Source organism: Anas acuta, chromosome 4, assembly GCF_963932015.1.
Source record: "Anas acuta chromosome 4, bAnaAcu1.1, whole genome shotgun sequence".
NCBI lineage: Eukaryota > Metazoa > Chordata > Aves > Anseriformes > Anatidae > Anas > Anas acuta.
The window spans coordinates 36,722,183-36,744,046 of NC_088982.1; the positions used below are offsets into that span (position 1 = coordinate 36,722,183).

The 21,864-nt window shown below is 34.5% G+C and overlaps 1 long non-coding RNA gene across 1 annotated transcript in view; it reads left to right on the top strand.

The window, feature by feature from the left end:
* Positions 1–13,498: 13,498 nt before the first annotated feature.
* The window catches only part of LOC137855241 (uncharacterized), a 40,561-nt gene continuing 32,195 nt past the window's right edge, over positions 13,499–21,864 (top strand). Inside the window, exons 1-2 of the long non-coding RNA XR_011095627.1 lie at positions 13,499–13,619; positions 14,223–14,253. This is a non-coding gene — a long non-coding RNA (uncharacterized lncRNA). The remainder of the gene's footprint in view (positions 13,620–14,222; positions 14,254–21,864) is intronic.

Here is a 21,864-nt window from a genome sequence, read left to right on the forward strand (position 1 = left end):
AAAAAAGTGAGGGGCTGGTTCTTAAGTGGATAGATCTAGTTCTTTTGTTTTTTTTTGTATTTCTCACAATTAAGCCATCTGAACATATCCACATAAACAATCATTTTTAATTATTATTTCTTCCTAACACTGTTTAGCAACCTATGCTTCTATCCATAGTTGCTTTGTTTTCTAAACTCCACGTGACTATTGGAAATCAAAAGGGTTTTGACTAAATCTCCTTTGTTATTAATCATTAGTTTTTAATTCAAGGACAGTTCCTGAGAAGCAAGCAAAAGGTAACTGAAAAAGCCCAAGGGTTTTCATATGCTAAAATATGTCATAGAGGGAGATTAATTTCATGTCTGGAAAATATACAGGAAATCTGAAAATTGAAAAGCTGAAATCCACTTCTTATGCTACCTATTTGCCTCCCATCTCACCGCAGAATGTTGTTGTGTTTGATTTTTTCTTTCCAAACTCTGAAGACCTCTGTTCATTAGCTGCTATCCTATATCTCCCCAGTACATGTAAACTGCTCTGGTTACTGGAAGCAAGAATTTACAAGCTTGATTTTGCTTGTCTTGGCTGAAGTGCTGAATTCTGCTTTTTGTGACATTAAATGAACGAGGTAGAGCCTAGAAGGACTCACCATCTATTTTTAAGGGAACTTGATATTGTTTTTATTTTAGCGTTTCATAAAGCATATTTTGATTGCTGAAGTAGTTGCGATATAACTGTCAATGAAAGTGTGTTAGTATGCAGTATCTATTTTAGTAACATGTCAAAACTGAAGATATATTTTGAAAGTTCTTCAAATACCTCTGTTACTAGAACAATGTAAAAAGACACATTTACAAAATTTACTGTATTGAGCTGTTTATATTAACACAAAGGATTCCTGCAAAATTGTGGTTTGAAACAAACATGCAGAACTATTCAGATTCAGAAACCCTCCAACTAGTTACATAGTTGGAGGGTTTCACAGGAATCATGTATTTTAAAATTAGAACAGTGGAGAAACAAAATGATGTATTCTTGAATAAGCAATTAGAAGTTTCTGAAAATAAACTGTTTTGTAAAAGAATACTGACCTCAGTGGACTAAGAGATGTTACTTCAATTTGGGGTTCTTAACTTTTTTCTTACTAAATGGAAAGCCTTTTATTTTACATTAAGTGTTCCTTATGAGAATGAGGAAGATAAAATGAAGCATTCAGCAAATGAGTGTATAGATTATGAAATACATAGTAAAATTGTATTCCTCCTTGCTGTCCTTCAGGCTGGTGTGATTGGGATAAAACCCTAAAAATCCTGTTTTCACATTAGTACTAATCTTTCTGTTGAAGACTGATATAATGATAGAACAGTATTCAGGATATTTATTAAAATATTAATCTTTGTTTTACTTTGAAAACTAATATGTAGTCCTGTTCACTCATGTCTTTCACTTACTCAAAGAATGATATGAAGAATTTGTATGGATAGAATACATTCAAATACAGCTTTTTGAAAATAAATAGATAAATAAAAATTAATAAAAATAAAATAAATAAATAAAAATCACATTTAGCATTAAAATGTCTTAAGTAAAACACTCTGTAGTGTAGAATTGGAGAAATTTCCAGTGATTTCCAGTATCACAGTTCATCCTTTTTTCTGTTAGCCTAGTTGAACTTTACATTAATTTTCTATTTTATGGATTTTTATAAATTATTTAGTTGTATGCTTAAATACTGAGAGCAAAGTTAACAAAATAGTTTTTGTAAAGTGATTTTTTTTTTTTTGGTAGGGAGTAACATCTGTTTTGGAAAAATCTGCTACATGTTTTTTAAGAAAAGAAAAAATGGCCAAGTTTATCACACGCCAATATAGACCATACATCCAACAGTATTTTTAAGCTGTGTATAATACTGAATAATCAGTAAAATATCTGACTATAAAGAAGAATAAAAACAAGGTAATTGATCTGTACTGTTCCTCCTAGGACACAGCTTTGCTAAAAGGAGAAAAAATGGCAAATGAAATAATTATATTTTAAGATGCTGAAGAGAATAGACTACATGAATGCCAATTAGTGCATGGTGTAGATGGATGAGGCATGCATTATCCGTTCTTGGGATTCAATTTATTTTTTTTTTCAGTGATTTTAACAATCTGCGTTAGAAGCATAAATTTTGAAGTAGTTTGTATGTCTAATACAGGTTATGCAGGCACAAATGAGAGAAAAAAATGCTGCTTTTTCATATGCTTGAGAATAATCTTTCTTTCTGTAAGGCCTATGTACTCTTCCTCAGGCCTATGTACTCTGAGGTTCTGAGGCCCATGGCTTGTTCATGATACTGCTTCATGAATATATACATTATCTGAGCTTGACTCCAGATTCCTTGAAACCAACAAGAGACTTTACATACAATTGAAAGGTATTTGACCAATAATCTGATTCCAAGGTATATTTCTTATTCACTCATTAGCTGGGGGGAGGAAGTTACATTGTTCTTTTTCTGATATGTGAGGAATCTTATTAATAAATTCTTAAATAATTCTTAAATAAATTATTTAATAAATTCTTAAAATTTTATTTTAAGAATTTATTTAGTGATAATTTGGTCACGTTTTTTTTTTGCCAACAGGTAATTCCTGGTTTTCACCAGTGTGAATACATGTAAGTGGGAAATAAAATTCAGCATTTTTCTCTCATAAAAATGCTGTGACTGTAGATTGTACATGGCTTCAGAGTTGTAACTCTGAAGACTGATCTTCAATGCGAAGTTTAAGTAGCATAGTTCAGACTACAGATGGTTGGAAATATATCACCACAAGGGACTGTTGCTGAAAAATGTTTCATTAAAACTATTTGCATCCTTTTCCTTTTTCATCTTTATTTTCAATTTGTAAAAAAGTATGTTTTCAAACAGTTTTGACCGGTAATCTTTCCTTAATCCAAGATATAATGTCTCATCTAAATGAAGAAAAGGAGCTACCCAAAATCAATCTATTTTGGACAGGCACTTGAGTCTGTTTCCCTTGCATCTCAGATAACGAATCTCAGCACTAGACACATTGCTAATCATAAGTAACAGACTAATGACATTTTTGAGAGATCATGAGTTTTACAGATACTGAATGAAAACACTAGCTTCATCTCAATTTTTTCCCAGGTGGTAATGAAACCACATATATCACTCTTCTAAAAAGATTCAGAAAACAAGAGGATAGGAAAAAAAAAGAAGAAGAATTAAAAAAAAAAACTCAAAACACTGGTAGAACTGCTTCCCCTAATTCACCTCTGAACTGTGTTTTCAGCTATAAAATGTTCTTTCATTAAAAAGAAATATTTATTAAAGGCTTTTCATCCCCTGTCTTCCACTCTTCCCTCCAACCCCCAATAAGAACACAAGGAACTGCACTCAGGACCCCTTTTTTTGTTGTTGTTGACAGAAATCAAAAAGTCTGCATGCTAATGAGTTCTTTTCTCTGAAAATGAGCTCATTACTGTTCATTTTCCTCTGCTTTTAATCTATTCAAGTGTGTTTCTTTAAAAATTTCAAAAGGCATTTCATGAATCTGTAACAAAAGGAAAGTTAAAAAAAAATAGACTCCCTCTAATGAGAAACATAGTCGTGCTTCAGTCATGAAGGCAGGAATTAAATTATTGAAGAGAGGAAAACATGGATGGGCTACAGAGAAGTGAACTGGGAAAACATACAAAATTTCATAAAGGGAGATAAAAGGAAAGCCGAGAAGCCCCAGATTGTTATTAACTTTGTACAGTGAAATGCACAACATACTACAATGTAGTATAAATTACAAATACGTATAATTTCTTGATATAGTGTCCTCTGGTTGGGCTGAGATTTTTTCTAATGTTATATTTTACTGATAAAGAATTCAGTTTATACAGTAATAAAATGAAAGATAATTTCTAAACAAATCTGATCTTTAACAATTTCAGATTTTTCCTAGTCTGACTGCATCTCTACTGGATGCCACATTGTGTATAGAAGGTAATACTTTGCATTAGAGTACTTATATAAATGCATGACTTTTAGCCTATTTATTTACCTGTGCTCATTAACGAGATTCGTTTGAATGACCTGACCTCAAGTTGCTCATCAAATAACTTAGGAGATTCTTTGAAGAATCGAACATGGAATTCTAAATGATTCTGTGCTTAACAGTAGACATCCCTAACTTTTTTTTTTTTTTATTTTCCTTTTTCTGAATCTTCAGAGTTTACATGCTTTCATTGAGTTAGATTTCTACTTTTTCTCCTTCAAGCAATACGTACTAAACAGTTTAAAGATGTTGTAATTACTGAAATTTCTGATTTCTTTTGCCAAGCAGTATAAGAATTCAAAAATTTGGTATGTACTGCTAGGTTGAGCAAAATGGATGCAAGTTGCTAAAAGAAGAGATGTTTTCTTGCTTATGTAAAACTGCTGAGCTGAGCAATATTTGTGCTTTCTTCTGAGATTTTCCATTTGGTAGCGCAGCTGATTTCCAGCCATTCCTATTTTTCACGCAGTATGAGTTCAGTTCTGAGCTCATACATCACTGACCACATGCTAAAAATGGAATTCCATTTACATTTAATATATCTTCATCCCATTTCTACCTTCCAGAAGGCTTGTTAGGTTTACACCCTCCTCTTCCTAGCACTCCTCCTTTATTGGCTTGGGGTGAGTTTTAAGAGCATGAACATAATTCTTGACGGAACACTTTCTCTGTTTCTCTCCCCTCAACATGTAATTATGTAGTGGGCTGTTGAAGAGACTTAATAGCCCTCTCAATGTATAGACAAAATACTTTAGAGAAAGATATATATGTCTAATTAAAGAAAGGCTGGCACTTCAGCATCATGTATCATCTGAGCATCATCCAATTAAAAATAACACAAAAAATACATGAATTGTAATGCCATCTATTCAGTCATGGTCTGTGTGATTTTGACATTGTCACAAGGACGTTTGCTTCTCTATTTGAAGCTGGTGTTGTGGCATAAAAGAAATTGGAAAAACACCTGACTCAGGGTTGCATAGATTTTGGAGAAACAGTCGTGAGAATATTGACAAGCTTTTAAAAGATTTACTCTTTTATTATTCTTTTCTATTTCCTGTGATGCATGTCAACTTGGGTTATTGGAGTTTTATCTTCTGTAGCCTTACTGATCTTTAGCTCTTCAGTAGACTAATAACAGACAACACATGCTAAATAAAGGTAAGAGCACAGGCGTTCTGTCAAGAGCTGTCTCTCAAAGTTCATTTAACCTATATGCTAATATTTTTTTTTTCTGTAGTGAGTAATGTGTATTTACACTTACACCAGTTAAGGTTCAGTCAAGCATTGGATGTGGCTGGTAACGGATATGCTGGCATGATCAGTTTTTGCATGAACTATATGCTCTTGAACCAGAGGCAATTTACACTGAAAAAGATTTTTTATGCCTACTTATTCTTAACTATAAAGATGAATGCCACAATGTATTACTACACCTATTTGTTTAACAGTTTTGGAAATAGAGACAGTTAAAGAACTGGCAGCATAGGCTGAAGGTTAGATGGTGATTTCTGTTCATGTGATCAAACTTAATCATGGTACCTTTTAGGCTACTGCAGCTGTAATACCTGACTGAATGCTGTGAAATTGGGAAAAAAAAAAAAGGAAAGAAAAAAAAAGCCAGTTGTTCTTTCTTCATTCATGCATATTTTTGAGTTCCTGTTTTCCTTGCATCATATATATGCTGTTCCATTATGATTGAAAAACAGAAACAAAAAATAACCACTTCTAACATCAGTAGTCATATTCCTTTGCTTGGATAATCATGTCATGATTTTGCTCCTATCAGAACATTTGTTGTATTCTTCAATTTTGGGGATTTTAGGGAGAGAATACTTTTCTAGAATTTCAGAAGTTTTGAAAATATTGATGCTTCCAAGAGTTGTTATTGCATACTTGATAAAGTAATCAATTTTGTTGTATAAAGAACAATGGTATGAATTTAGTAATCTAGGATTGCGTTGTGAATATACTCACACAACTTTTTCAACTTCCAGTTTTTCAATTGAGTTTTCTGTTTCTATTCATACTTGACTTAAGCATATAGAAGACTGAAATTGTCCTGGAAAGAGGCTGGATCGCAATCAGAAACATCTTTCTTTTCCGTGAGTATTGCAAGTTAAGATACTCAGACTTCAAATTTGTTTGCTTGTTTGTTTTTCATGTTCTGGGGAAAGGTACTACTATAAAAGTGTCTCATGATAGCCTGTTTCCAGATGTATGTCACAAGAAAATGTATGTTTTGTGGTGATCTCACTGTGATAGTTTGCAGTATGTTTTCTCTGAAAGAAAAGTACACTTACCACTGGACCTTACAGGACAAATGTTCTTCCGTGTATTAAAAAAGAAATAGGCTCTGAAAATCAAATGTATATTGATCTCTATAGAGTTATAGATGGTAGAATCTATTTCTAATAAGCGAATGAAAGCAGCAATGAGGACTATTCTGTGAGCATATAAATCTATGAGATAGCACTTAATTTTTTTGCAAAATCTAGTTTTACAAAGTATGTATCTTCACCAGAAACATATAATTTAAATTGAATATGTATTTGGGTAGTAAAGCATTGGAATCTTCATGATAACTGGAAATCTCCGTTGGCAAAGTATGTTCAGATGGTGAGGTATGAAGCTCAGCAAACACGCAAGAGGCAATCCAACTTCTACAGTATGCAACCTGGTAAAGCTCTGCAAAATTTTACCAGTTAATGTGTATACAGTAGCTCATCCTGGAAGGTGCATTCAGTTGAAACTTTAAAAGAAGAAATGGATTAACAAGACACAGATCTTTGTTACTAAAATACGCAAAACAAGGTAATAAATTATGCACCCTGATTGTTAAAATACGTAAATGGATCTACCATATGCATAACAATTTGACTAGAAAAATATGTACATAAGTCAATGAAGAATCAGCAGGCTGTGCAACTTGATGTATGCATTATATAACTTGATCACAAATGTAAACGAAATATTAAATGACAAAATACGTTATGTAGATGAATCTTTAAAGAATACTAAAAAGATTGAAGATCTAATCCTTTAGAGGTGGCAATATTAGGAGCAGTGTTTTATTGTGTATTCATGTAGGAGTGTCAGAACCTGAGTTTGGCAAACTTGATGAAGATAAATGGGATGCATTTTTGATTTAGTATGGAGCTTTTGTTTGCTTTGCTTCCTGGTTCCTTTCTGTTATTTTGTCTGTTTTCATGATGTCACACATCTCTGTGGACTGTATACACATTTATAGAAACAGCTGAGTCACTTGGGAAACTTCTGAAAGAAATCAACTCTGCTGCTCAATCACAACATGGAGATTTCTGTGCCTTTGGTCTGAGGAGGAAAAATGTAATGTCTTTTGTTTCCCAATCAGATGGGGTTACTCCCTGTTGTTTTCAGCACCTTTTTGATTCCTAGCCCAGTTTTCAGTCTGGATTTTTATTTTTCAGAAGTGAGGGAAGCAGTACAATAATAGTAACCCTGCTTTTGGGAGATTGCCAGTTTCTTGTATGTGAAATGAAGGTGTACCTTCAGAAGAACTATTTGCTGTTTACCAACCTGTTTGAAGGATTCTTTATGGGAAAAGACAACTTTAGTAAGATCTAAAAACCTCAGATTTCCTTGCTGCTGTTTTTTGTTTTGTCATCTTTCAGGAATGATATGGGAATCATATGAATTGCATTATACTTATTTCCTGGTGTTATGAGATTATATCCATGCCTTAAGAGTTTCCTTGATACCATTGTCCTCTTCTGGATGGTAGAATTATTATTTTTATAGGTTTTCAGACCATTCCTCTTTTGGGCCTAAGCATGAGGAATCTAAAATATAACTCCTTTGCAAGACATGCACCATCATATCTCTAAAGTGGAAAGTAACAATCAGCAGTTTGATATTGACTCCAAATCAACCTGGATTTTATGTTATGCACATGCTTTCATCAGATGCTGGCGTGGGAGATCTGTGCATAGGATATCTTTGTGCTCCAAACTATCCATTCAGAAAAGATGATACAGGAATCAGGAAGGTAACACTGAGCTATTAACTATTCAGGGCACTTGTTTTGCTATATAAGAAGTGCATTAATCTAAAATGCATAAAACATTGAGTTAATTTCATTGAATTTCAAAGCATGAGAACAGCACATGCGATCAATGGCCTTTTAGGCTATTCTGTTTCTTACAGTAACTAGTAGGTGCTAGGGAGGCTTATGGAAGACTATAAGGACAAGGCAAGCAAATAGAAATGCTCATAGAATGTCATAGATTCTCTTGGGTCAGAAGGGATACTGTTGCATGAAACACCCTTACCTAGATAACCATTGCATTATTTTGTCTAATCACTTTTTTAATCTCTGTCAACTCTTAACAGTGTTTTATAGAATTGAGTTCCACAGTGTAATACATCCTACCTGATGAAATAGCTATGTTTTGTATGTTTTGAGCCTACTCTATGTTAGAGTGTTTCATGCCTCCTAGATAGTGAGCAGTCTTTTTTTTTTTTTTTTTCTCATCTCTCTTTTCTGTCATCTCCTCTCCAAGTTATATCTATTTCTTGTGTGGCAGGCATTCAGAAATTTTGAATGTCCTTCACTATGGTCAGTTCTTGTATCTAGTGCTAATTCTAATCTATCCTTTTTTTTAAATTGAGTAAAAGTGAGACACTTAAGTGAGCTCCAAGCAACAGGGGTCACATCAAAAGCTTTTATTGATAATCCCTCTCAGAACTGTCTGATATTGTCATTCTCAGAAGGGAGTTGATGAGTGCATCATACTTTTGTATCTTCTGCTCCTGCTCACAGCTGCATAGAACAGTATGTAGGAATTGGCTTTGAAATATTTTACAGAATTCAAGCCTTTTGATCTTTCTGCTCTCTGAATAAATTCTGAATACTTCTCTTTAGCATTCCTTCCTGCAATGGATTCCTCCCTTCTAGGGATGGGAGATACTTTTTCTAAGGCCACTGAGTAGCACAGACTCTATGTAGCTACCTTTGTGGTATTTCTTAAAAGTAAGCTGATACGACTTCAGAGGTCACCGATAGGCCATGGGATGCTTTTGTCCCATAGTAAATCTTCACTTGTTTCCAGGAGTTCTTAGGGCAGATCTTGAAAGTGGAAGAAAGAAGTAGAATAGAATTGAATGGAATGGAATAGTTTAGTTGGAAGGGCTTTACTGTGATCATCAAGTCCAACTGCATTACCACTTCAAGGCTAACAAAAAGTTAAAGCATATTAATAATGAATATTAAATAATTTCATTAATTAATGAGGAAGGATATGCTGGTTGATCTGATTGGGATGGCCATTTAGCACAAGTTCATCAGTCAGCAATGTCACGAGACATCTGGAAAAACATTTTAGAAGTACTGACAGAGAAAGAGGAGGAAGGTAATAGACATGGGAATGAAAGAAAGTGAAGGCTGAAAATTAAAACAGTAGAGAAACAGGATACAAGAGAAGATAAGGAGCTACAAGGAAAGTAAGAGGGTGAAAAGAGAAGGGGACAGCAGGAAAGGGGGGAAAGACAAAATACTAGCTAGCATTGCTTCATTGGAAGGTGAAAATGTTAGCTGGGCTGTGTCATTTAATTTTCTGTATGAATGAGTACTAACTGTGTAGCTAGTCTGGGGTCAAATACCTAGTTATGAGGGAAAACACATGAACATACAGAGAACAGTTGTCTCTGGACTGGCCACTAACTGTAGACAGCTGCAGCTGATGTGAATATATACCTTCTTCCTTATGGAGAGTGATTTTTATATGAATGACAGGAGTCTGCCAGCCCAGAGTCTTCCTTTGGCTGTAATACTCTGTATATTGGCATTAGTTTCTTGGAGAGCACAGTTTCCATGCGTAGGCTCTTTTCAGGCTGCCTTTGTGGGTTGCTGATCCTGCAACTGCTTCCACTAAGACCTATACAGGACTAAATCTATTCTGTGCCTTTACACAGAATAGCATTTTCTGGTCCCGAAATGATTAGTGTGGTGTGTTAAGAATATAAAACTCATTTTCTATATTTTGAATTAGACCAGAATAAATATAAAACAGAATATCCCTTGTGCTACGTAGTTTGTAATTGAGTTTGCTTCTTTCTTCAATCTTGAACATATAGCTTATAAATTAGTGGGGCAGCAGAGTGAAACAGAGTGTAAAATATTGCAATAAAACTGAACACTTCGTATCTTCTTCTTGCACAGTTATGATCATTACAGAAAATAGTTATTAAATCTCTAAAGATTACTTTAATTGAATTGCTTGTGTAATGATAAGTTACTGTTCCTAGGGTCCCACAGATAAAAACAACAGAAAACCTTTCAGTAATACTGCTCTTTTTTCATTCAGAAGAAAACTGCAATGTTGAATTTTCACATGAACAAACCTTTTATCTCTGTTATATTCAAAATAGATATACATACTATGGTTCTGCTTCTCATAGGCAATTCATTTAAAATTGCTACATGTCTATGGGGTTAATGCTATTTTACTTCTGTTAAAGAATTTGCCATTTCCTTGAGTATGTGCCCGTCTGCCCGGTCATTTAAAAAGCAGGAAAAAAAAGTCAGTGTACTTGACATATGACAGATAACTGAAGAAACAAACAGTATTATAGTCTTGCTCTTTTCTCTCTTATTTATCAGTCTGTCATAACTCTTTTGTCAACAAGGTGTGGCTTTTGGCTTCCTGGCTTGTCAGACATGCTCACAAGTAAAGATATTTTTCTCTTCTGTGGGGTCAGAGTTTGACAAGACAGGTATCCTAGAGCTTACAACTACCATTTTAGTTATTGGTACCCTTTGTTGCTTATACATATTTTCTTGAAGTATCATCACTGCTGCTGTGACCTTCTTGAAGTTGCCACAAAGCTTTAACTGTTTTCCTTAGGCTGCAGGTCTCCGGTGAGGTAGCAGTGATGTGGTGCTCTCAGGATCTCTGCTAGACCTGTGTTTTGCACTTGGAGTATTTCAGTCTCTAGCACAATCCATTTATCACCCAGTGATGACTGCCAGGACTTTGTCTCCTACTAGCTCATATTTCCCAGCATTATATGTAGCCCTCTTTCTTCCAGTTCCCTGTAACATACCTCTCACCTTATCTGGTGCCCTTCTGTGGTAAGTTCACGAAAACTGGGCCATCGTTTAGAAATGTGTTTTGCATCCAATTTTGTGTGTTTTAAAATTTGTCTTTTATCCACTAATTGCAACAGCAATAGATGAAAAAGAAATAGGAGTAGATTAATAACAGCATATAACGTAAGTAATCAGATGCTTACTTAATGAACCATTGCAGATATGATCCATAGACACATTATTGGCATATAAACTGGCCACAACAAGTATTTTAATGAGATATGATAGGCTACTTAAATCAGATTCTTGACAGGGTTATCCAAATGTGTTCAAGCTGGAAAAAAAAAAAAAAAAAAAAAAAAAAAAGTAATTGCAACATTTGTGGTAGCAAATAGCTAGAAGTTGTAAAACAGAAATACTAAACCACATGGCTTAGCAAGACAGTTTTCTATAATGAGGATAACATCCTCATTGTATCTCCTCTAATGAATATGAGGTCCACAGTGAACACTTTAGTAGCAAAAAAGAGGAACTACCATGCTTTGGGTATCTTTATGGATCAATCAGTCCTTAGTAAGAATACATTTTAGACAAAGCTGCACTAACAAATAATATGTCTAACGAGGGCAAACATTGTGGTAAGAGGCAGGGATATCGTTTCCTTAAGTAGTAGATATTTCTGTTACTATTTTTTCTAGAAATAAAAAAACTCAACATTTGAATACCTTTAATAAATTAACAATTTTTAAAATGTTAAATCTAATGCATATCTTCTCAACCCACACCGATAATTGGTCTCACCATCACAACTACACTGTCACTGGGTTCAAGCGTCAGTTCTTGTTTTCTATACCAGTCTGATATCCATAATAAGTTATTTAGTCATCCATCTTTCCTCATTTCTGTAACTAATAATCTCTCTTCTTTCAATCTATAAGTCTGCTTTATGTCTTCCAATGTAGGAAGTCCCAGATTCTGAGCATTTAAAAGCTAGTGTTGCTGAACCATTGTCCAGGAGTTTTTCAATGTAAACTGGAATAAAATGTCAAGATGTAGAACTTTGCTTTTGTGAGTAACAGATTTCTGCTATTTAAATTTCTGTGGATAGTGTAAATTGTAATTCTGAGTGACTTCCAGGGGACAAAAGATAAAATTAAAATGCATCTCTCAGAGAAATAAGAGAGAAATATGTGCTGTTTTCATTTAATAAGGACAGAGACTGACTCATCATCATCAAAGTCATTCTATTTTGGAAGTCTCCCTCAAAAAACATTAGTATTTCTGTCAAGCTAATAGTTTGCCAGAATGTGATTTGTTCATGGTCGGCACATTCACTCAATTAGAATAAAGGAAGTTATGTGTTTTTAGTCTGTCTAATTTGGGTCTTTGTGAGATTCCTGACGGGATTATCTAAATGTATTCAAGCTGAAAAAAATCTCACATTAATAAAACTCGTAATATTTAAGGCAGCAAACAACCAGAACTGGTAAAACAGAAAAATAGGGGAATATGTGGCTTCTCAGAGCAGTTTTCTTTACTAAGCATAACACTCTCACTGAGAGAATTGTTTAATTCAAAAGAATTAATCTAATTTCAGTCCTCTCGGGAGCTTCCAGTGAAAATAAAGGTACAGGCTATGTAGTGCTGTCCTGGTTTTTTATTTTTGCAGTGGTTGCATTGCTTTATTACAATTCTACGGAGCAGCCTGTTTCTTTTACCCAATACTAAGCCCTTTGTTTGTACCTGATTTTAAGCAACTAGAAACTGCATTGTACTAGTAAGACTAGTGTTTCTTATTTTCCAACGAGGTTTGTTGTTTGTTTGTTTTTGTTTGTTTTGAGGCATAAGGAGGGTAAGGGTACCCCGTCACTTTCTCCTGATTTTGTGCAGTGTTCAATTTCTTGTGCTATTTTATTTGCAGTTTTCTAAGGTCTTGTAGAGAATAAAGCTGGCATCAACAGCAGTGCTTCACCATTGTGTAACTGTAAAGTTTTTCAATAAATGAGCTTAAACTGACAAAATTTAAATAGGTAGCATGTCTTTTTCATTAAATAAATAAAAATCAAGAATTAATGCTGAGAATGATCAGTGAGGAATTACGTCTGAGATCATAATAAAAATGTCCTGTTTCTAGGATGTATTTCAATTATTACTCGTTTCTTGTATTTTGGTGATGGGAATTTTTCTATGGAAAAACACGATACTGTATTATTTAATAATGTACTACACTATTTTTTGTAGTATAACCATTTTGAATATCAGATTTTTAGAAGGGCTTAGCTCATGGGACCTGTGGCAGGGACTATGTTTTCACAGTGCCTAGCAGAAGGGTGTACAAACACTCTGCATAAGCAGAGCATATGCAAAGCCATAATGTAAAACTGCAAGTAGTCTCAGATGGTTGGGAGTAGACATCCTCTTCCAGGTGCAGGTGATCAGCTCCAGAGGTCACTTACTCTCCATTTCCCTGCCAGAGAATATCATTTCTTCAGAAGTGCTGGCAGAGCATTCAGGTAGGAATGCTCTCTAAGTTGTTTAATGTAGGATGAAGTGGCTTAAAAAGACTTGCCAGTTAAAATGTTTCATCTAACCCAGCTTCCTGTGACTGAAAGAGATGAAGGAGCTAAAAAATCACAGTAACATTTACTGAAGAGGGGAGAAGGAAGCAAGGCAGCCTCTGTTTTCAGAGTGCATGTCTGTGTGTCTGTTTCCTGCACTACAGCTGGGTTTGTGGCCCAGGAAAGAATCTGTCTACACATATTCAAGAGAGAATGATGCCTGTGTATCCTAACTCACCTGAGTGAGTTAGTCCTAACTTACTCATACCCATAATTTAAAACAAGTCTAGAAGAGAAAAGTAATTATAATTTAATGTAGAACTGACACTAAAATGGACATTATTCCTGTTCATAGAGTGAATTTATTGATGTTAGTGTAGAATCTAGAAATCCATTTTGGCAAAAAAAAAAAAAATATATATATTGAAAGCGTGAACTTTTTTTTTTTTTTTTTTTTTTTTTTTTGTGAGTGCACTCCTGTTTCTACAAGATAGTATTCACTTTTTTTTGACATTTCATCTAAGGAAATTAATTAACCTATACTCATCTGTTTTTCAGTTGCCCATACTTCAGAAATACTTTAGGCAAGGTACGTATTTGCTTTTCTTTTGTAATTTAAGATGTAAAAAAGAAAGTCACTCCAAAGTAGATCTTTTATCCTGAAAAACAGAAGGATATAATGTCTTGAATTTGAAATTAGTTTTTGAAATTTAGGAGACAACATGTGAGAAATTTTCTAAAATTTGCAGATAATTAATGATAGATAGGTTTAAGTACTCCATACATATTATTTTATAACTTAAATATATAATGACTGCTTTTTCTTTCATTCAGTAATTCAGCTCCTGAATAATTGATTTAATGTACCATAGTTAAACAAAATGTCATAGAAAATCAATATATCTGGAACCCCCTGCAGTGCTATCTACTGGATATATTTTTCAATGTTTGTGCAGTGGCCAAGGGTAAAAGAAAAGGACATTATATTTTTAGTGCCTTTTTAATACCTTCAGAGTAAAATACAATGTAGAGATTCTGTATAAATACGAGCAACAAAAAATAAGAATTTTAAGGATTAATGGAGCAAGGTGATATCTCTGCATACGTAGAGGAGTTTGATGACATAGTTTGTAAGAGAAAACTGCTTTTGATTTTATTATTTTTTTTTAAACTTATATAAAAGAAATACAGGGCTGAAATAAATGGTATTCCTATTTGAAGTTTTAACAGGGTGAATACTTTCACACTAATCTATTAAAGCTTTTGTGGAGTCCAGCTGAATAAAAGAGAGTCACTCTTCTTACTTAAAATTAAATACTTCACCTGCACTGTGGATGGAGTTCTTAGTTTTTTGGTTTAATCAATGTCCCATTGAGCTCGCTTAGAAATTTCCTTCTTCACCTGCTTCTTATAATTAGCCAAGAAGTTTAATGTCTCTTAATGGAATATCTAGCATTGCCTCCTGCTGCAGGTAAATTGACCATTCATCTTTTGCTTTTGTGGTAATTCCTGTTTCACTCATACCCATTTCCAACTCCTTCCTTCAAAATATATTACTTAATTAGCATCTATAACAATAGCTTATTGTAAGGCAGGGGTTCAAAGGTTTGAGAGTAGTTTAGCGAAATATTTCAGCTGCTGAACAGCCGTTATAGCTCTCTAGAGTGGAGCTGTAGACTTTATATGATTCACTTAAAATGGACCAAAGGTGAGAGTAAGGTGATCCTTAACAGGGTTATTGGTAAGATTGTACTGAAGAGAGCATACCCAGGAAATAGGATTGTCTACAGGATAACAAGATTATCCCCTGCTAAGTTCACGCTGTAAAGAAACAGGCATAATATGCAGTAGAGGAAATGAATGGGACTGTTAGAGATTTGAAACAGATCTTTGATTACTTCAGTGCTACCTTTTAAGAAAGGTGGAATTTGGAAAAGTTAAAGATTACAGGGTCAAAAAAAGTTGTAAAGTCTCAAATAAGGTTAATAGTAAAAATGGTTTATTACGTGTCAGGTAAGATAACAGTTTAATATTAACCCTTATACAGCAACATTTATTTTGAGTGCTTTCAGCAATTCTTTAATTACATACCTCTATCGGATAGACTAACATCTTTCTGGCTCCATTTGTCTTTGATTATGTAAGACCACGTCAGGGTCATTTATACCATTTATAGGTATAAATTCCTATAAATCTTTTACCTGATCTTCTGCCATTTATCTCAATGCAGAAATACAAGTAAATTTGTGCATGCCATCAGGCATAGGCATACCTGACTTCTTCCAGAATAGTCACTAAACTTCTTACTTAAGATTGTGCACTGTATCATACTGCTGAGTATTTCTGAGGAGTCTTCTTTTTTACAGTGGTTGCAACTTGCAACTTTGGGGCTGAAATTTCCCACAAAAACTTTTGTGATGCTGTCTTGATACACTGCATGTTTATAGATTTCTGGTCTACATGTGGTAATCCTGGTGAATTGCAATTGGTCAGTCAAAGGCAAGAAATGAATGCCTTTGGGTATGTGAGATACATCTTTATTCTCTTCAACATTTACACTGTCCCAAAATGAGCTATGAGTGGCTTTTCACAGATTTCTACTCCCTGTGCCACAGGATGTACACAGAGGGATATGTCTGATACATTGAATGCATGGAGTACAATTCAGGCTTTACACTTCTTTCAAGTTTAGAAATGGGGTAAAATTTGCCTGTATACTACCCTTATTGCATCTGTATAAGCTCCAGCTATGGTCTACCACTTCTTCCAGAAAGTATTTATCTTTTCGAATACCATCAGCCTCACAGTAACATTTCCTCTTGAGCTGTAATGTTATCAACAGTGGCAAACCAGTCCCACTTCAGCACTGAACAGTTTAGTCTAATAAAAGAAACCGAGGCACCTGCAGTCACCGTCTAGAGCATCCAAGTAATTCTGTCCCCTTTTTTAATTGCATATAATGTCTTAGCAGAGAATTGCAAAAGGATTCAATTGTCAACAAATGTACAGATCTAATAGCAAGATTAAAGAAATGACTCATATTCAGCAGTCAATATGTTCCATTGTTTCTCCATGGGCCAATCACTAGAATTACGGTCAAAAGGTTAATCTGTGTATTGGGGTGAGTGGGTGGTGAGGGAAGAGGAATAACGCGAGGAGTTGGTTTAGGCTAAAGCAAGACAAAGCTGGAGATACTGACAGGTAAATCAGGAAAGAAAAGCAGGGACTGTGAGAAATGAACCACTGAGATGGAACTGAAGAGGTCATTTAAATGAACCAGAGGAGAACCAGAAGCAGAAGAATAATCACAATATTAGGCAGGTGTATGCTGTGAAACCTGGCTCTGCCCCAACTCCCCCATCCCCTGCCCTGGCTCCATCTTTTCCTTTTAAAGTGATCAAAACCAGTTTTATAACTGAGGAAGTCTAGCCTAGAGGCTTTGGCAGCCCTTGTGTTTTATAACAAATCATTTAAAAGAAGAAAACATGTATCAGCTGATTCAGTTCTAAATTCATTTGGAAACATGGGGAAAGAAATTCTCCCCACTTGACCGGACATGATGTAAAATAGCAACCTGTATGGTACCATTTTGAGAACTGGAACTTTTGCTAGGGAGGCCAGGTTAGATCTGAGGTGTGCAGTTTCTTCCTCAGACTGATCATGATTTGTGCTGCCACAAGACGAAATTAACCTGTGCAGACAGCACACGTTACCATTGTGGGCTCCCTGGACCTTGCTGTCAATATTGGGATATAGCAAAAGCATTTTGCAGATCTGTCCCTCTTTTGTTGCCTGTGTGTGGGAGTCATACAGTACACAGACATAGGGGCAGAAGAAACACTTGTCCAAACAGAGAAATGGCCCTGCACTCCTTGTTTCAGACATTGTGTGGGTAAGGAACTGGCATGGCACGAGCTTCCAAGTTTTTACACTTCCAAATTGTGCTCAGTTCCTGCTACTTTTACTTTAAGCAGCAAGTCCTCTTCATTTTTGGTGATAAATACTTTTTGGTTACCTCAGGAGCCTCTTTCACTTCCTTGGCTGTGTTTTCTTCTGATAATTGTTTCTCAGCTAGTAAAATATATGCTTGTGAGTTTATCCTGTGATTTTGATTAAGAATCACTTTTTTTTTTTTTTTCCCCCCCAATCTTCATTCTCCTTCAGTCTTGCTTTTAGAAGAGGGAGAAGAAAACTCATTGGAGAACAAGCCCAAACATTGTAAAACCTCAATGAACCCTGAACAGAAAATCTTGTATGTCACTTAGCAATACAAATAAGCATTAGATGCAATAAAAATGATAACTGTATCATTAAGCTCTTCACATGTGAAAGAACTCTGAAAAGAGCAGAAGATATGAATGCTATCTTACAACTCTTCTGTAATTACCTGAATGAAACAAACAGAAGGCTTGCCAATTCCCAGTTATGGTATTGTCCCCATTTGGATTATATACATTCATTACAATTAACTAATATATGGGTCATATCATCTGCAGTAGTTGCAAAGTGTCTGTGCCTTCATTATGGTCAGTGCAACTAGGACAATTTGCATGGGTAGAAAATATGACCTCATGTCAATGTGATATGAAAAAAATATATTTTATTCTATCCTCACTGCCAACACATATGGCACTTTTATTTGGTACAGTCTCCTTAACACACAGCACATATTTACAAAGTTCTTCTGTTTGCTTGGGCTGGACTACAGATGACCAATCACTATCATCCAAGTGCTGCCCATTAATTCAGCAACTGTGATCATTATGCTCTTATTTTATAAGAGCTTCTGATCAAATAGGTTTCTTGCTGACACATTATCCAAATTCAACAAACTGATTCATGTATCATGGTACTTATCTATAGAACTTGGGAAGTTTTTTGGAAAGGCACTGTGGTCTTCCTGAGAAAGTTTCCAGTTATTCTGGGGGGAGAAGCAGTCTTGAATGATACCTTACCATAAAAGTCTGTGTCCTATTGAATGCTAACATAACAAGCATTACTGTTTTAATTTCAATTTTAATTAAGTATTGAATACCAAGTATACCAAGGGGCTGTCACTGAGATATAAGACTCTCTATTTTTATTACAGTAATAGAGACTATTCCTAAATACAAAAGACTTAACACCTTGAAATATTAATTCTTCCAGAGTTTTGTTTTATAAAATATATATAATTCAAAGTCACTGGAATCTACAGTGGCAAATTACAAGAGCTACTAAAAATTCTTTTCAAGCTAGTGTCAAGTCATCAAAAAATGAATACTCCTGACCCTTTTACCAAAGTGTAAATTAGTGGTCTAATAGTAATATTCAGATGGGCAAAAGAAATATAAGCTCCTTTTGATGAAAATAATACAAGAATGTGCTTCCCTACTGTGAATCATCTTAACATGTGAAATAGCATTTTGGTACAATGATTTCTGCAAAGGACATAGCAAGCTGGCAAATGTGAGAACAAAAATGAAGGCAATTTTGTGCATCTCTTGCCAATGTTTCATTCTCTTTTTAGTTATTATATAAAATCTGAACATCTCAAAGAACCTCTACATCTTATTTTTAAAAGCAAATAACTTGTCCAACCAATAAAGCTTTTTCTGTATGAAAACAGCAGTTATGGATGTAAATTAAAGTTAAAACATATAATAAACTGACCATATGTAGGAATGTTTGAAAAAGATTAAAAATATTTTCATTTATGAATAATATCTGCTTTTACTGTAGCATTAATTTTTGTTATTAAAAAACAAACAAACAAAAAACTGTACATACAAAACAGAGTTGCTACAAAACTGTAGAGATGTTATTATTTTTTTTTTTCCATAATCATATATTGTAGGAAAAAACTCTTAAGAGGTGGAACCATATGTTAACATATAGAAAGCAGATTTTTTTTTTCTTCTGCACATCCACCTGTTTTACTTTTTAAGACCATTTATAAAATGCTGTGTAGCCTAAAATTCCTCAATGGTAGAATCCCTTTTTTTGTAGTAAAAGCTTTATTGCATTATGTCACTTTTGCTCTGTGATGGAAATTTGACTGCTGTTTGTCATATGGGTTGATCTTGATATCTTTCTTGGGCATGAAGATAGTTTTTATTTTTATTTTTATTTATTTATTTATTTTATAAAACTGCTATATATACATATAAAGCAGACAGATGTGCCTTTCCCACCATTTATTTTACTTGCTTTCATTCTCTTTTGGCAGATACAGCTCATGTAGAGCCATTCTGCATACAGGCATTAATCCAAAAAAACACTTGAGCATGTGCTTAGCATTTAACAAATGACTAGTCTCATTGAACTATGGCGTCATGAGCTACAGTGCTGTAATGAATCAAAGCTCTATAGTCTAGCCTAGCTCACATCAAAATCAGTGATGTGGGTAACATTCACTGTAAAGGCTTTGGACTAACCCCAAAGATCCAAGATGCATGATGGCTTAACTTGAAGATAGTTCTATTTTTGCATGTAATGTTTTCTTAATGATACACATTGTTCTTCAAAATACTCTAATATACTTTAAAATCATTAATTGCAGTGCCTTCTGGGTTTTAAACAACTGAAGTCATAATAAAGTGTATAGTTTTCCTCACATGTCATAGGTTGCATCTGAAGATTGCTGATGATGCTGAAAGGAATTATGCTAAGCAAAAACAAATATTCACTTTACATCTTTATCTTTACAATTCCAAAAGAGAGGTGAACATATTGTTCATGATGACTCATTTAATTACTCTGCAGCATCTTTATCTAACTTAAAAGTTTGTTCTTCTGAGGATAGATATTTCCACCCATAGATCTCCACTCATACTCTGGAGTACTCCAGAAGTCAAGGAGATTCTACTTCTGACTGAGATTCTCTTTATTTATTACTGCTAAAATGGATACTTTATATAGTTGCTAGGGTAATATGGACTGTTAAAAAGGAGAGTGTACAATGATCAAGAGAATACACATTATTTGTTACTGGAAGCTATTATATAGCTCTTAATATCTTCCAGATTTTTTACTGCAATATATTCTGTACAGCTGCATATTTTGGGGCAGGGCTGTAATTATGCTTAAGGTTGTGATACACAACAGAAACAAGGAATTCAGAGCCAAAAGACAAGAAAGAGGTTAGCTGAGTGTTTGAACACAGAATCCACCACAGATATTGGTCACTGTCAAATAGAAGTAACTTAAGGTAGATAGTGAGTTGACATTTCCTGTCATCACCTAATGTTATTGCACCCATGGTTTGCGTATTCTGGCTGAAGTGCTTTGATTAATGGTCCAGCAATCACTAAGAGACGTTAAATGATATAAACTCAGTTCCAAGCTCAATGAGCTTGGTAAGAAATCTAAAGGCTTAATGCCTCAGTACTGTTTAAGAAGAACCTTCAAGAAAGCTCTAGGCTCTATGCTGCTGATCTGTATACATACATCATTAAGTAGTGTCTGTCTCCTTCAAAATGGGAAGTCATCGCTTTAATGTTATTCAAATTGATACTTAGATCTCTCTTAGCCATGATATGTCACTAACACTTTAATAACAGTTAAGCTGGTTGTGCACAGATGGGGTATACTGAAAAAATACTGTAAGGAAAAGGGCACTGTGGATGTTTACATATTAATTCTTTGCATATTAAGGTTATATTATTAACTGAACTACGAGGTGTTTTCTTACGATTTATTGCATTGTGGTGATAAAAACAGCTTTTGAATTGTACAAATAGCAAACAGTCATGTTTCCCAGAGATCGGTATGTTTTAGCCTGACTAAAAATAACTAACTAGCTATCACATATTTTGTGTTGTCTGTGTAAGAAGGTTAAGCCACAAGTAAATTCTATGAGAATATGAAGTGGGGCAAAGAAAGGCTCAAAAGAAATGCAGACACAATTTAGTTCCAGACCTTAAAATGATTACTTGTAAAACAGGCATATTGACACACATCTGGCTGTAACTTGTAATATTAAAATAATTCTCCTTCTTTTTCTCTTAAAACAGCTTATTTTACAGAATTACCTCTTCAGTCTTCATTAGTAGTCTTATTTTTCCCACTATTTAAAGCAACTTTCCTTGGGTCTTACAGCTTGTTTATAGTTAAAGAACACCTTTTGCATATTACAAATGACTAATTTTATCATGTAAAGTCAGAACGTAACAGTCATGGGGTTTCAGAGAATATCATCATCTCTACTGTAGTACAAGAT